The sequence below is a fragment of the Cavia porcellus genome, unplaced genomic scaffold (genome assembly GCF_034190915.1).
Source record: "Cavia porcellus strain 051 isolate PalLab524CR breed Dunkin Hartley unplaced genomic scaffold, mCavPor4.1 scaffold_6, whole genome shotgun sequence".
NCBI classification, from domain to species: domain Eukaryota; kingdom Metazoa; phylum Chordata; class Mammalia; order Rodentia; family Caviidae; genus Cavia; species Cavia porcellus.
In genome coordinates, this window is record NW_026947489.1 from 4,640,719 (window position 1) to 4,654,936 (window position 14,218).

A 14,218-nucleotide genomic window follows, 5' to 3' on the forward strand; every position below is an offset into this window, starting at 1 on the left:
ACCAAAAAAATCCAAAAACCTCCCACAGTATCTGGAAATACATAGTTGACAAATTACTGTAAAAAGAGATGGCAGGAAAGGGAAAAGGGAGAAAGGACGGAGGAGAAGGGACAGAGAAAAACTTCGGTCTTGGTAAAGAATGTGAGTTTGTTCTAAGTAATTCTAATTTAAAATCATTTCAAAAACAGAAAGTCAAAAAAGACTATTGCTTTAAATACTTACAAAATTCATGAAGAAGTGCTAAATTTAAATTTTGCCTCAGCCTCCCGAGCGCTGGGATTAGGCACGTGCCGCTATGCCCTCATCTACATTTATACAATTGTTGAAACCACAGAAATTATTTAAAAAATTATAAAAATTGTAGCCTTTTGAATTAATGCATTATCATGTATCTTAAATCTTTTTATTCTTAAGACTGAGAAAAGAGGAGGGATTTCGGCTGTGCCCATTGTACAAGGCTATTAAGATACACTGGGCAATGCACTCGGCAGTCCCACGACAGAAAGTGCAAGTTACAATCCGCGAGTAGACAACTAAAATGTAACATAAGCAGTGTCTACATTAACCTCACTTAGGTTAAGGGAAAAATAAGAAAAAAACAATAAAGAAATCAAGTTAATATGGGATATACTAAAATCGCTTTAGTATACTGTTAGTGTTTCACTCCAACCTCAAAAAGTGAGCACATGGAAAATAAATAAATAAAATTAAATTAAAAAATAAAATATCTTAGGGTCTGGGGATTTAGCTCAGCAGCATAAGCGCCTGCCTTGCAAGCACCTGGTCGTGAGTTCGATCCCCGGTACTGATAAAAAGTAATAATAATAATAAAAAAAGTGAACACATGAATTATACTACCAACAAGAGCATGATGGCCCCACATGCTCTGCAGATGTGCAAAGATCTGGCTTTCCATTACAGGCACACTGCTGATGGGATACTCGTCTTAGCTTTGAGCACCGCAGGGTTCAAGTGCTGTCAACCTTACATCCTAATCGAGAGTGAGACCCTCAAGAATCACCAAGAAGGCATTCAGAATCTAGTCTACATAAATCAAGAACTTCAGACTACTATGTTTAACAACTTCCTAGAAACTATGAGTTTCTAATGCGAACGAGTAAGAAAGTATCACACACAGGGAAACACAACTGGCACACAGAAGACACTCAGGGCTGCAAGTGTCTCCAGCTGCACCACCCGAATGCACCAGAATAGAAGGCCCTCAGCTAGGGAGAAAGCCTACCAGGAATGTGCAATGCAATTTAACTGTCTGTGGGGTTACAGTAGTTACAGTTCACACACACACACACACACACACACACACACACACACACACACAGCTGCCTTTCACATAGCTGCCTTTCGATTGCAAAATAAAAACACAATGTTAGCACAAGAGATAGAAACAAAAACATACTTAGAAGCAGGACAAGCACTGAATATTCCAGGCAATCGCTGGCCAATAAGCAGGTCACTTCTATTTCTGGGCATGCTTCTATAAAAGTTGTAACAGGCAGCGGTGGAAATAAAGTCCCAGACAGGAGAAATGTTAAAATATTTGGGTGATGCTGTGGATGAAACCAGTGGAGAAGGTATATATACAGATATAATATATATATATATATATATATATATATATATATATATATATATATTGCACTTCTCAACACTTTCGCCACCTAGGAGAGTGCAGAAGGAGATTGAAAATGGGAGCAACAGGTTATCATACAACTACAGTTGAAGACAGGTAACTGCCAGCTTCAAGTAATTACGGATCCTCCCTAAAAAACAACTCTCACAGTCCTAATACTAAATAATTCCCAAGCAACAAAATTTACTGGATGTAAATGATGAAACTTATTTTCTTTCCTATGACCATTTTGTGGTGATATGAGGATCCATCTTCCATTCCAAATTATTTTCATTCCCTGTAAATATCTCTTTATTCTTTGAATCAGCATTTTCTGTGTAGCTTATGCTAATTTACATACCAGTTCAGGGATTGAAAAGATACTGCACAAGAACAAACTAGTAACATATTCTATACTTGAAAGGACTAAATGGAAATCTTTCCCAAAAGCCAAAGCCCACTATCCAAACAGCCACGTCTTTTCTCTGTGGCCTCCTGAATGTGCCTCAAACTTCCAAGCCTCTTTTTTTTAGCCTTCCAAGTGCTGGGCTGACAGGCATGCACCCCACGACTAGAGTCAACTTCCAATTTCATTACATGTTGTCTAACAGTAAGCGGTAACTGTGACACTCCTGATTTTAAAAACCGTAAAATAATAATATACAAAATAATTTTAATGAAAAGAAACATTTTTCCCAACTCCCACAAGAATCTAAGCTATAATGAATGGGGCCAAAAGAGTATCTTTAAAAAATCAGAACAGAGGCTTTACTGCTCTTACCTGGAAGAAAGATCTCTTTGGTCCTTGCTTGTCAAAGAGGCTTGTGAAGGAAAAATAAACACAAAGAAAACAGTAATGTTGATGGTAAAGACTCTTCACACACTCATCAAATAAAACAGTATTAAGAATTTTTTCACCTAAACACTGAGATATCAACAGCTCCCACGCGCTCACCTCAGCTGTGTGTTAATATTGCGACACTATCTTTTAACTTGCTGGTGTTATTACCAGCCACGGTATTAGCAGATTCTATTTCCTACTCACTGCTTCCTGACATCCTTTTAGACCACTTCTACTTTTCTCTCTGATCACCATTGATTAATTTATTCCAATATATTTTTAACAGCCAGAAAATTTAACATTTATACGTCTCTATTCATATCATGTCCTTTAAAAAAAAAAAAAAACTGAGACAGCATCCCAAGTAACTGGGACTATTATGCCACTGTCCCTTGCTTACATGACACATTTTATGGTCAGAGGAAGTAAAATAAATCAAAATCTGAATGATGTCCATAAAAAATTGCACCCAAGTTCAGGAACACACTTTTCTCCTCTACCGCATTAACACTATACAACATGACAGTTTATATGCTTTATGCAATGCACACAGGGTTATATGCTCATGCAGAATATAAAAAGGAAGGAGGTGATCAGGACAAATGAGGATATCAGTGGTGGGGATGGAAGAGGGTATCAGGAGAACAGTGTTCTGGGTGTGATAACTGTCAAAGTATATTATATACATGTATAGCTATGCAAAGTGAAATCCACTGTCCTGTATAAATAATATGCATTCACAGCCATTTAAAGTTCTGTTAAATAACTGGATTCATTTTCACACTGGACAGGAAAGAAAGAATGTGCAAGCAAGGAAGTATGTGCAATGATGTGGATTCATATGGAAATGTTAGGCCCAAAATATAAAACTGCTACTATCTCAAAATGGTAAAACCTGGTTAAAAGCTGTGGACAGTATGATTTAACTTGACCAACATACCAATGTGTGAAAGTTCACAAAAGTAAGTCCAATGATTTGGATTAACACTGAAATGATACGTGGCAAAACATGTACATTTCTTCATAAAGTAATCGTACTGCAGTAAAAACTGTGCAAACAGAAAACTGTGATATGCTTTATAACACACACCGGAGCCAAGGCTGGCTCACTCTGTAGCCTTCCAAAGATCCCCACATTATGGAAATATTTTCAGTTGTCATTTCAACAATTACTTTGAAGGCTGAATTAGGTATTATTTCTTACAATATTTTCAAAATATGAACACAAACTTCTGATTTTATTAGTAATCGATCAGCCAACAGAAAGGATGCACCTTCCTACTGTAACTGCAACCCTTGTCAGCCCAATGCTAATGCTGAAAAACTCTGTAATCATCCACTTTGGAATCAATCTATTAAGTACTCTAAAGCCACTGAACATGCAATTAACTATGCAACCTATTCACCTACTCAAAGATACCCATATATTTTAAAGGGATAAACACAAGTTTCAAAAGAGAACAAAAAATTAATATATTGTGTATTGTTGTCTTCAAAGTAGTTGTTCAAATTACAAGACACAGGCATGAAAATTTAATCAACAAGCACCAACTGATCCCAATGAACTAAATTAGCAGTATGTTAGCTACCTTGTATGTATATATTTACGTGTATATATTTCTCTCATCCTTTTCTTCTATCCATTTCTTTTTCCCATTTTACAGTATCTACTATACATTTTGGATCTTACTCTTTCCACTTCTTACACTACAAAGGTAGTACGATGTTTACACATGCAAAGCTGATTTATTTCACTTATGACTATGGTTTATAGTTGCATTCAATACCTATAAAAGTCTCAAGTTTATCCTTCTTTATAGAGTAGTAATCCACTGTATAAAAATATTTTATCCATTCCTCAATTGATGGGCATTTGGGTTGTTTCCAAGATATAGCTATCACAAATTGTGTTCCTAAAAACAAAGGGCGCATGTATATCGCTGTGGTATCATGTTTTCAATTCTTTTGGGAAAATACCTGGAAGGGGAATAACTGGATCAGATGGGTCCTCTAATCCAAGATTTTGAGGAATCATGCACAGATTTCTACAGTGGTTGTACCACTCTACACTCCCAATAGTGGAAAAAGGTTTCTTTTTACCTACAACCCTCTAGCATTTGTTATATTTCTTTATATTGACTTTTCCTTCTGGAGTGAAATGGAATCTCAGTGTTGTGTAAATTTGCATTTCTCAGATGATCAACGATACTGGAAACATTTTTCATGTATTTATCTACCATTTGTATTTCTTCACCTGAGAAGTGTTGCAATCATCTCAGATGTCCATTTTTTTCAACTCTTTGTATGTTCTTGAAATAAGTCCTTTGTCTGATGGACATCAGTGAGCTTTTTATTGTTTTCTTCTGATGTGCAAAAATTTTAATAAGGTGAGATCCCCCCCAAAAAAGATGAGCTCCCAATCATTCTTTGAAGTACTACCTGTGCAAGCTGGTTTTAGTTCTGCTTTGTAGATTTCTACCCACTTTGTCTTTCAGTAGATTTAGGGTTTTAATATTTAGACCTTAGATTCATTCTGACTTTATAGTGTATGTTGATAGACATGGGTCTGAATTTGGTTTTCAGCATGTAGGAAGCCAGTTTTTCAAGCACCATTTTATTAAGAGGCTATCTCCTTACAGTGAATATGTTTGGTCCTTTTGTCAAAGAGTGTCTTCTATCTATTCCATTGGTCTTCAGGGCTGTTTCTTTGCCAGTACGATGCTCATTTTTAGACCAACCTATTGATGCACCACATCAATCAAGCTACTTTAATGTAATAACTACGCAACCTATTCATGTATGCGGTTATCCCTATATTTATTTTCTAGCCATCACTCTTTTAAAAGACCAATGTATCTGTATGTGACCATTGATATTTCATTTGAAATTTATTTGAATTCCAAATGAACAGGATGTGTCATGTCTGAATGATTCTATTTATGTATGCTTGCATACATTTAATTATTTTATCAATTAACTTACTCTATTACATTGTGTAAATGATACATTATTTCATCTGCCTAACTTTGCGTGCATATTTCATTATTGAATCTTGAATTCCAAAATATTCTCACCTCTTTCATAGCTTTTTGCCAAGTTTTCATTCACTAGTACATGAGTGTGTAACAGAAAATTCCATGACCCACCTTACACCTTTCCTTCCACCAATCTGTGTCTATTCCACCTTTCTGCTTACACACATTAATTTTGAATTCTGACCTGTAGTTTCCGTTCTAGTCAGTTGGAAGTCACACTAATTTAGAATTCTGACGTATCACATTTCACTTATGAAAATTTCCTCACAGACCTGTTCTAATGACCCAATATGACAGTTCATTATCTAACCAAGGCCTCACATACACTAATCAAGTACCCTACCACTAACTCTACACATGGCTCCCACACTTTGTAATTTTGAGTGATTTCTACTGCCATAGGAATTACAGCCCTAAGATTGCTGCGGGACAAATTGGTATTTCATACTTTTTTATTTTTGAGACAAGACTTTCAGTAGCACAGGCAGGCCTCGAACCAAGTTTTCCTCCCTCAGCCTACTAACTGTAGATTACAGGCATTTGCCACAAAGCAAGTTTGAGTCTAAACTCCTTAGAAAGGACTCTGGTTAGAGCCTTCTCACACGTGTCTTAAAACAGGGAACAGGAAAATGCCCCAGAGGGCACACGCAGAACCAGGGTGAACAAATGAAATTGAGTTCATCTCACAAAGACTAATGTTATCCACTACAATATAAAGCCCTTTGTTTAAATCCTTCTAGGGAAAATACAGAATTTCCACAGAATAGTGAGTGACTTGTTACCAAGTCTAAAGTTGTTTGTGAATTCTGTGTATCTGCTCTATCATCATACTACAGTAAGATGAGGGAAAAATACGTCTAAGCCCATCTGTCCCAGGAGTGGGAGGGGTACACTGAGATAGAAGTACAAATTACTGCAGCTCACCTGGTACGGCAATACCCTATGGTAGACATTAGTACTGCTCAATCTCTAAGTAAAAAAATTTTAGACTAGTAACTTGCAACTGCATACATTTGTTGGGTAGCTGATGCTTTGATGCACCTACAGAATGTGTCTTGGATTAGTTCAAATTAATTTATGTATCCATTACCTACAATTATGGTAAGCAATGTTCAGTTTTACTCTTATTTTGAAATACATAATTATTGACAATATATTCTACTTTTAAAACTGTGAGAAAAAAACATTTCCTGACAGTCTTCAACATTAGGGTGCATGTGATTAATTCAGACTAGCTGAATGAATTTTCCTGATCTAAGCCACAGCCACAGTGTACCGTGATGATCTGTACCAGCAAAAGCAGCAGGGAATGTTACTGTCTTTGTCACCTTGGAATGACCGACTGCAGGGCACATAGGAACCCTAAAGATCCTCTGTTGGATTGTTACTGTACAAACTGTATGCTTAGAGTACCTAAAATTTAGAAATCTCCCTGTCCAGTGGGGCTATAATCCCAGCACCCGAGCGGCTTTAAGTGTAAGACCCTGAGTTAGAGGTCAGATTAGACTTCCAGACCATATCTGGAAAAAAAGAAAATATAACTTCTGTTTTCTCCTTCAGAAGCCCAAAGGAAGTCAGCAATAGTGAAGAAACTGGCTTATGAAGAAAGGTGGCCAAGAAAGAGGTGAATCCCATCTGACCAAAGGCCAGTTAACTTCACCACTGCACATGGAATGCAGCCCCACAGCACGTGGTCCATCGTCAAAGGCTTCTTTTACATCATGCTGGCGTGGGAAGTAATTGCTCAGATGTTGGACTGCCAAACAGCTAACTGCTCACTCCGGAAAGTGGCAAGTAAACACCCAGTCCTCACCAGGAGACAAACTGCTCTACCTGCTCTAAGGACAAAGCTCATTGGTACATCAGCTTAGCAGAAAGTAACACAGAGTAGGCTGTGACTACGAGGCGTAACTCGTTGTGCTGGTTCTCACCGCACCTGTCCTGTGTTAGATGCTGAGTTCTCCACACTGCATCATGAGGAAGCCCAGGCTGGGATGTTTAATAACACCATAACCTGTACAAAATTTCACCTGGAAAAGCAAGACACTGAGGCTAAGCTGATAGCAGTTATCATAACCAATGATAAGGAGACAATCTAACATCACTAAGGATACATCAGTTTCCAAATCTGCTTGACTTCCTGAAGCTAGAAAACAGAAATGAAATCAACTTACCATGAAACTGGGCTGAATATGCATTGTTGAGTTTTTAGTACATGAAAATAGTTGTCCTTCAACAAAAATAGAAAAAAAGATCAATACCGAGGGACCACAACACTTGGGAAGCTGAGGTAGCAGGCATGCCATGTGTCAGGGGGGAACCTACGCTACACAGTCAGGCCATTTGGGACCAGTCCTGTCTCTCAGCAGCTATTGCTATTCTCCATTGTTAGCTGCTGTTCCTTTTCTCCAAAAAAATCTCCTCCTCTTAAAATAAACCAAATCAAAGATGGACCAGAGAGACTTAGCTGTGGGGCAAAGTGCTTGCCTGATCCTGATCTCCACTACTCAAAAAAATAAAAATAAAAATAACATACCTTTAAAAAGCAGGCATTTAATATGGAATAAATCTTTTGTGATAATACTCTAAGGAAATATTGATTTAGTTACTTGTGCCATACAGAAAGGTTATGTATACAAAAGACCATTATCCCCAAATAAGTATTAAAAATTATGAAACTGAGAAAAACAAGCTAGTTACTACTTAAAAGATAAAAAGAAAAAAATTTTAAAATTACAGATTATTATATTCTATTGGGAGCCACTTTTTAAAGATTCCATAAATAAAAATAAATAAAAAATCCCATTAGTTTGATTTAATGGAAAACTAAAAGTATGGCCAATTATATAAAATGAATTTGAAAAGTCAGGATATTCAAGAAAATCAAACAGGAAAATATCAGTAAGACTAAAATGAGTTTCAATACAGTGAGGTTCAAATCTATTCAAAGCTAATAGTACACTTTTGTTACACTTACTTCAGTTCTCCACACCCTGAAAACTAGGTTTTGTTCAAGCAAATTTAATGGTAACAAACATAAGCTGGCTTTTGTTATCCTCTATATAAACATAAGCTATACTACATGTATTTGTATATGCAACTTATTATGTAATATAACACCTTAAGTATAAATTATGTAAAAATTGTTTTAATCATAATCTACTCAATATACTACACTCAACGACAGAACAGATTTTAAAATAAGTATGAAAATTAAATTCTCACTTATTAAAATAAAAATGTGTAAAAAATAAATATAAAATAAAACCAAGTATTAAGAGATTATTTAGTGGCCGGGAACACAGTCAAATGAGGGGCCCTTGGGTCAGTTTGAGAACCTTACTCCTAATTCAAAGAAAGGTGGGTGGGTGGACAGGCAACATGACTACCAAAATGGAAATACTCTTTTTTAAGTGACTAAAGAGATTTAAGATTAGGAATAATAAAACTACTCAAAACCAAAATAAAACTGCTGTAGATAAAAATGACCCGAGGCAGAGCTGTATCTAGCTCAGTGACAGAATTCCTATTTATCATGCCTATTTCTTCGGTTTAATCCATACCATGAAAAAACATCCCAACATGAACAAAACATTCATCAATATACCATGGAGACAAGACCCGGGGTTTGATCCCCAATTACCCTGAAGAAACAGCACCAAATGCATCACGAGTGTTCATGTGTGTATGTCTTCAGTAGTCTAAGTTATTCTCCATCTAACATTGGTAGAGAATAAGGCAAGTCTCATGGCATAAACGTGCAGTGCAAGCACATGGAGAATGAAGTAGAAGGAATCAAAAGTTCAAATCTACTCTGGCAGTTTAACAAGACCCTGTCTCAAAATAACAAAACCAGGTGTGGTAGCGCATTCCTGTAATCTCAGCATTTGGGAGACTTTGTAGCCCAGGCTACAGAGTGAGCCCAAGAACAGTCTGAAATGCAGAGTGAGACTTTGTCTCGAAAAGACAAATAAATAATAAAATTAAATTAAATTAAAATTAAAAGTGGGCTAGAAATGTCTTCTTCACCATAAATGGGAAAAAAAGGATAAGCTACAAAAAGTATAAAAGTTTTTCTAGAAAAACAAAATCTACCATGACGGAATCTCAAAAGAAAAAAACTAAAAATAAAACCACTCCAAACGAAAATAAAAACCCTTTACCGGACATACTGAAGAATTCAACCAATACCAATTTTTCTTAAAATTTTGGAGAAATGTAAGGTAAGAAAACTTAGCTTTTTTATAGTGTTATACTCTGTAATAAAGGCAGACAAAGTAACACAATGCACCCCAACTCACAAGCACTCACCTCCACAAAAAAATTCAATAAAACACTAGCAACATAAATTCAACATCACATTAAAATTTTACACACTCTGGGCAAAGGGTGCTCTGTTCTTGGGAATGCAAGAAGGGGAGAATAAATATGCTGATAAATCACATTAAGACAATGAAGACCAAATAGTTTTTCAATTGATATAAAAAATCATGAGCAGATTCAATGCCTTTTCGTGATCAAAAAAATCATTCAACAAATTAGGAAGAGAAGGAAACTGATCAATTTCATGTGACATACATAAAAACATCAATCTCGGGGCTGGGGATTTAGCTCAGCAGCATAAGCTCCTGCCTTGCAAGCAGGCAGTCGTGAGTTCGATCCCTGGTACTGATAAAAAGGAAAAAGACAAAAAAACAAAAAAACCATCATTCTCAATGAGGAAATCCTGAAATCCAATACATGAATGCATATAATTTCAAAAGTTTAAGATAATGTTGATTTTATGTGTATTTTACAAAAATAAAAAGGAAACAATACCGCTTAATGCGTCTTCTGTTGGCTTAGACGAAAAACATAAGATATCAAACTTCTAGCGCCCTTTTCTTTCTATATATTCTGTACAGTATATAAACTAGAGATTCAATCATAAATAGTCCTGCTCAACTGACAAAAAGTTTAAGGAACCCTAAGTGGATGCTGAATGGACAGAGTTTAAGTGGCCAAATGTTAAACAATACTGTCTCATTCAAAATGGTTTTTATGAGCTGGGTGTGCGGTGCCCATCTATACTCAGTACTCCAGAGGCCTGGCGTACACATGCATGTGCAGGCCAGCACGAACTATACCATGAAAACCTGTCTCCACAAAGTTTCAATGAATCTATGCTGATAAGTACAAATTAAATGGAAGAAAATGTTCTCATAAAATGTTAAATGCAAATAATTAAAATTACACAAAAACTGAGGGAGTTCAACTTGCAATTTAGGCCTCTATTAAAACATCAATACAAGAGAAATTAGGATAAGAATGCCAAAGAATATCTGTAGCAACTCTCAGATATGACATAATTATAACAGAGAAACCAAACTTTCGGGAAGCCTTAACTACAGTGAGACTGTTTCACAGGAGGAAGGAAGGAAGACGGCCAGAAAAAAACCAAGGTTGAAAAATGTCATGTTAGAGGTTTCCTTGATGGACTTAGTGGAACATTATCTTTCTGTCTCAGACACTTAAGATTTTGAGACATAAATCAGTTATTAGGTCAGGCTAGCAATTTAATGAGGTCCTTTCTCAAAATTAAGCTGGCCGTGTTCCATGATACAAATACCCTGCTACTGCAACAGTGCCATAGGTTTGCCACACTGTGCCAGCATTCACCCTAGTAGTAAAGTACCAATCCTCAGTATAAAAACGTCACAGTAAAACCAAAGCAAACCAAAAACCCTCAAAACCTTTAGGCTACCTTTAGACTCTCACACTAAGTCAAAAAGCCAGTAATTTCTACTTACCAACATAATTTATTATAGCTAATAAAAATGATAAATTTCAAAAAGTTACATGAAATGCTCATATGAAATGATACATAAACAATCTTCATGTGACAGAGTTGAGTGAATGCCAATCACTAATAAAAAGTTTTAAATGCCTCGGAATAAAAAAACTAAACTCTACTAGCAGTATCTCAATGTAATTTCATTAGAAAAAAGGACATACCTTGCATTTGGATAGAAGACTCAATTTTAAAGAGCTCTATTCTCTATAATCTATATTTGGTGCAAGTAAAATTAAAGCTGCATTTTTTTTCTGACTTGAAAAAGAACGTATCAGCCTGAGGGAAAAATGCAAACATGGGGAAAGGTCTGAAAAAGAAGAGATGAGATAGAGCTCAATGCAACAGATTACATAGTACAAATCATCTGGCAGTAATTTAAAAAAGGGTCAACAGAAGGAAAGCAAACCACAAAAAACACAGCCAGTCATACATGGTATTTTTGTATATGGTTATGAGCAAAATCTGGTTGACTAATACATTAACATCACAGAAGTGATTAATGGAAAATGAAATGACAAATCACTTAATCGGAAAACAGTTAAAAAATTTACAATACTGATGTACACACGTGTAAAAAAAAACACAAACTCAAAAATGATAAAACAGAAAATGAGTGTATTTCATAACATAACTCTTGTACAACCAAATAAATAAAACATCAAAATACATAGGAAACACAAAATACTCCACAATGAAAATGGATGATAAAACTCTTTTACATACTATAGAACTATAGAGACAATCACTACACGGGCACATGAAAGCAGCACGAAAGCCAGATACAAGCTGAGGTAGCTGAGCATCATGCTATACGCAGATGAGACAGCTCCACACTACACTGGCAGAGGGTGAGACAGCTTCAGACTGACAAAGCAGCTCCCCCGTCTTACTGTGTTTGCAGTCACTGAGATCTAAGGGTTGCGGTTTTCGGGACACTGGATTGACTCACTTTGCACCGTTTGCCACGGTGATCTTAAGTCACAGAAATGCTTCAAATCCAGCTAAACAATCCAAAGTTACATAAGCATATTTACTACATAGAAAATTTACAGCTGATAAGATTAGATTTGTATAATTTTTCTTATGATAAAGTGCCAAAAGTGTAGAGACAAAAACCCATTAATGGTAAATAACAAGGAAGATTAAAATTAGAATGTAAAAAGTTACTTAAGTTACAATAGTTTCAAAAAGCCCTGGCTCATCAATTCTTTAATTAGTTTAGCTCAGTTTTAAATATATCAACTAAAAAGTGACGGTAGCGCATGCACTGCATACTTATGGGAGCACTGCGATGAAGCGCGGGAGCCCCTTTGGTAGCGTGCAGTCGCAGTGCCTGCTCCGTCATTCAGTCCATCCAACAGTGCAAACCATTCTCGGGAGCACGAATTATCCACGGCAAGGACACTGTTTGGGTCTCTCCAAAAAGTAGAACTGAGTCCAATTTTCCTGTGCAGCAATGACCATCAATGGCAATTAACTGAGAAGTCTCCGCCCATTATGAGGACTATCTTAATTTTGATGAAGTGTTGGCAGCAGCAATGGTGTAGTTTCCTTCTCAGTAATCACCTGAGGATACAGTGGGAAAAGTTTAAATGCTAACAGAAAAATCTCAGATACTGTAGCATTTATGCTATCTTCAAAAATTCCTTGTGGAATTTTCTAATATGGGGGAGGCCAGATATTAATCTTCTTTTTGGATACTTAATATTGACTAATTTCTCCAACATTATTCTCATAATCCCTCTGTGTTTTTCTCTCTGGGTCACTCATTTGTACACAGAATTATTTGAGTCTACACAGATTATTAAAAAAAAACTGCCTGAATATTCCAGGGGGAAAAGCCTAAAGAATTCTCATTCCTAATTCATGACATTAAAATTAGAGTTATAACTTCTAAGATGAATTACTCATGTCAGGCAGTGATACACTGACCCACAGATTTGATAGGATACAATGATTATTTTATATCACTGTTTGTGGTGGATTGATCCCTGACAGTCACCTTATAACATGCAGCTGAACAAAATCAGCGTGGTGCTGGATGGGTATGGTCCATTAGAGAATTGCTGCCAACATAAAAAATAGAAAACTGGACATTAAGAATTGTTTCTGTTGGTTTTCCTGGAGGAGCCTATAGAGCTTCTTTCCTGATACATACTTGGAAGTTATCATCAGAGGACTGAGGTTTGCCGTTTCACTTTGGGGGAATTCTAGTCCTTACTTTAAGCACTGCTTCCTGGCTCCACAGGGCAAGATGGTGTGCTCTGCAGTCTCCTGGAGAAACTTTCACGCTGGCTCCTAACATGAACTCTGCTATTATCAGAGAAGCTTAGAGCCTGGTCACAGGATAGCTATGGTACTTTGCAGGTAACCTCTGGGCCTTACTTTGAGCACCGTTCCTGGCTCCAATGCAGATCTCTCAGACTACTGGTACAGATCCTTCATCTGGCTGGAACAGACTTCCTGGCTTCTACCACTGATGTCTGAGCTTGGCCTCACCAGACACTGTCATGGGCTCCAGGTCTCCAGTTGGGACTCAGGACGGGCTCAAGGTCCTCAGCTGGATTCACACAGGATGTTGCCATGGCATCCAAATCCTCAGCTCGATTCTTTGGGATGTACAGACAGATTTATTGAACTTTTCTGTCTGACTCTGAGTGACATTTATAATACTGTACGTTATATGTCCTATATTAAATTGTTTTCCTTGCTATTCCTAAACTACAACAAAACGTCCAGATAATTTCTTACAAATTATCTGCCACCACGTCATCGAGTATAAAAACCAGGCTGTATCAATAAACTTCTATTTAAATAAAGCATCCCTCATCCAATCCAATGAACACTCAATGGTCCTTACAGTAAGGAAGCATTCCATA

The 14,218-nt window shown here is 36.7% G+C and overlaps 1 long non-coding RNA gene across 1 annotated transcript; it reads right to left on the reverse strand.

Annotated features, from left to right (window-relative positions):
- Positions 1-12,852: 12,852 nt before the first annotated feature.
- Positions 12,853-13,718, reverse strand: LOC134476202 (uncharacterized). Its single transcript, XR_010047770.1, has 2 exons — positions 13,498-13,718; positions 12,853-13,405 (listed from the first exon to the last, which is right to left on the reverse strand). It is a non-coding gene; the product is annotated as an uncharacterized LOC134476202 (long non-coding RNA).
- Between the last annotated feature and the right edge of the window lie 500 nt (positions 13,719-14,218).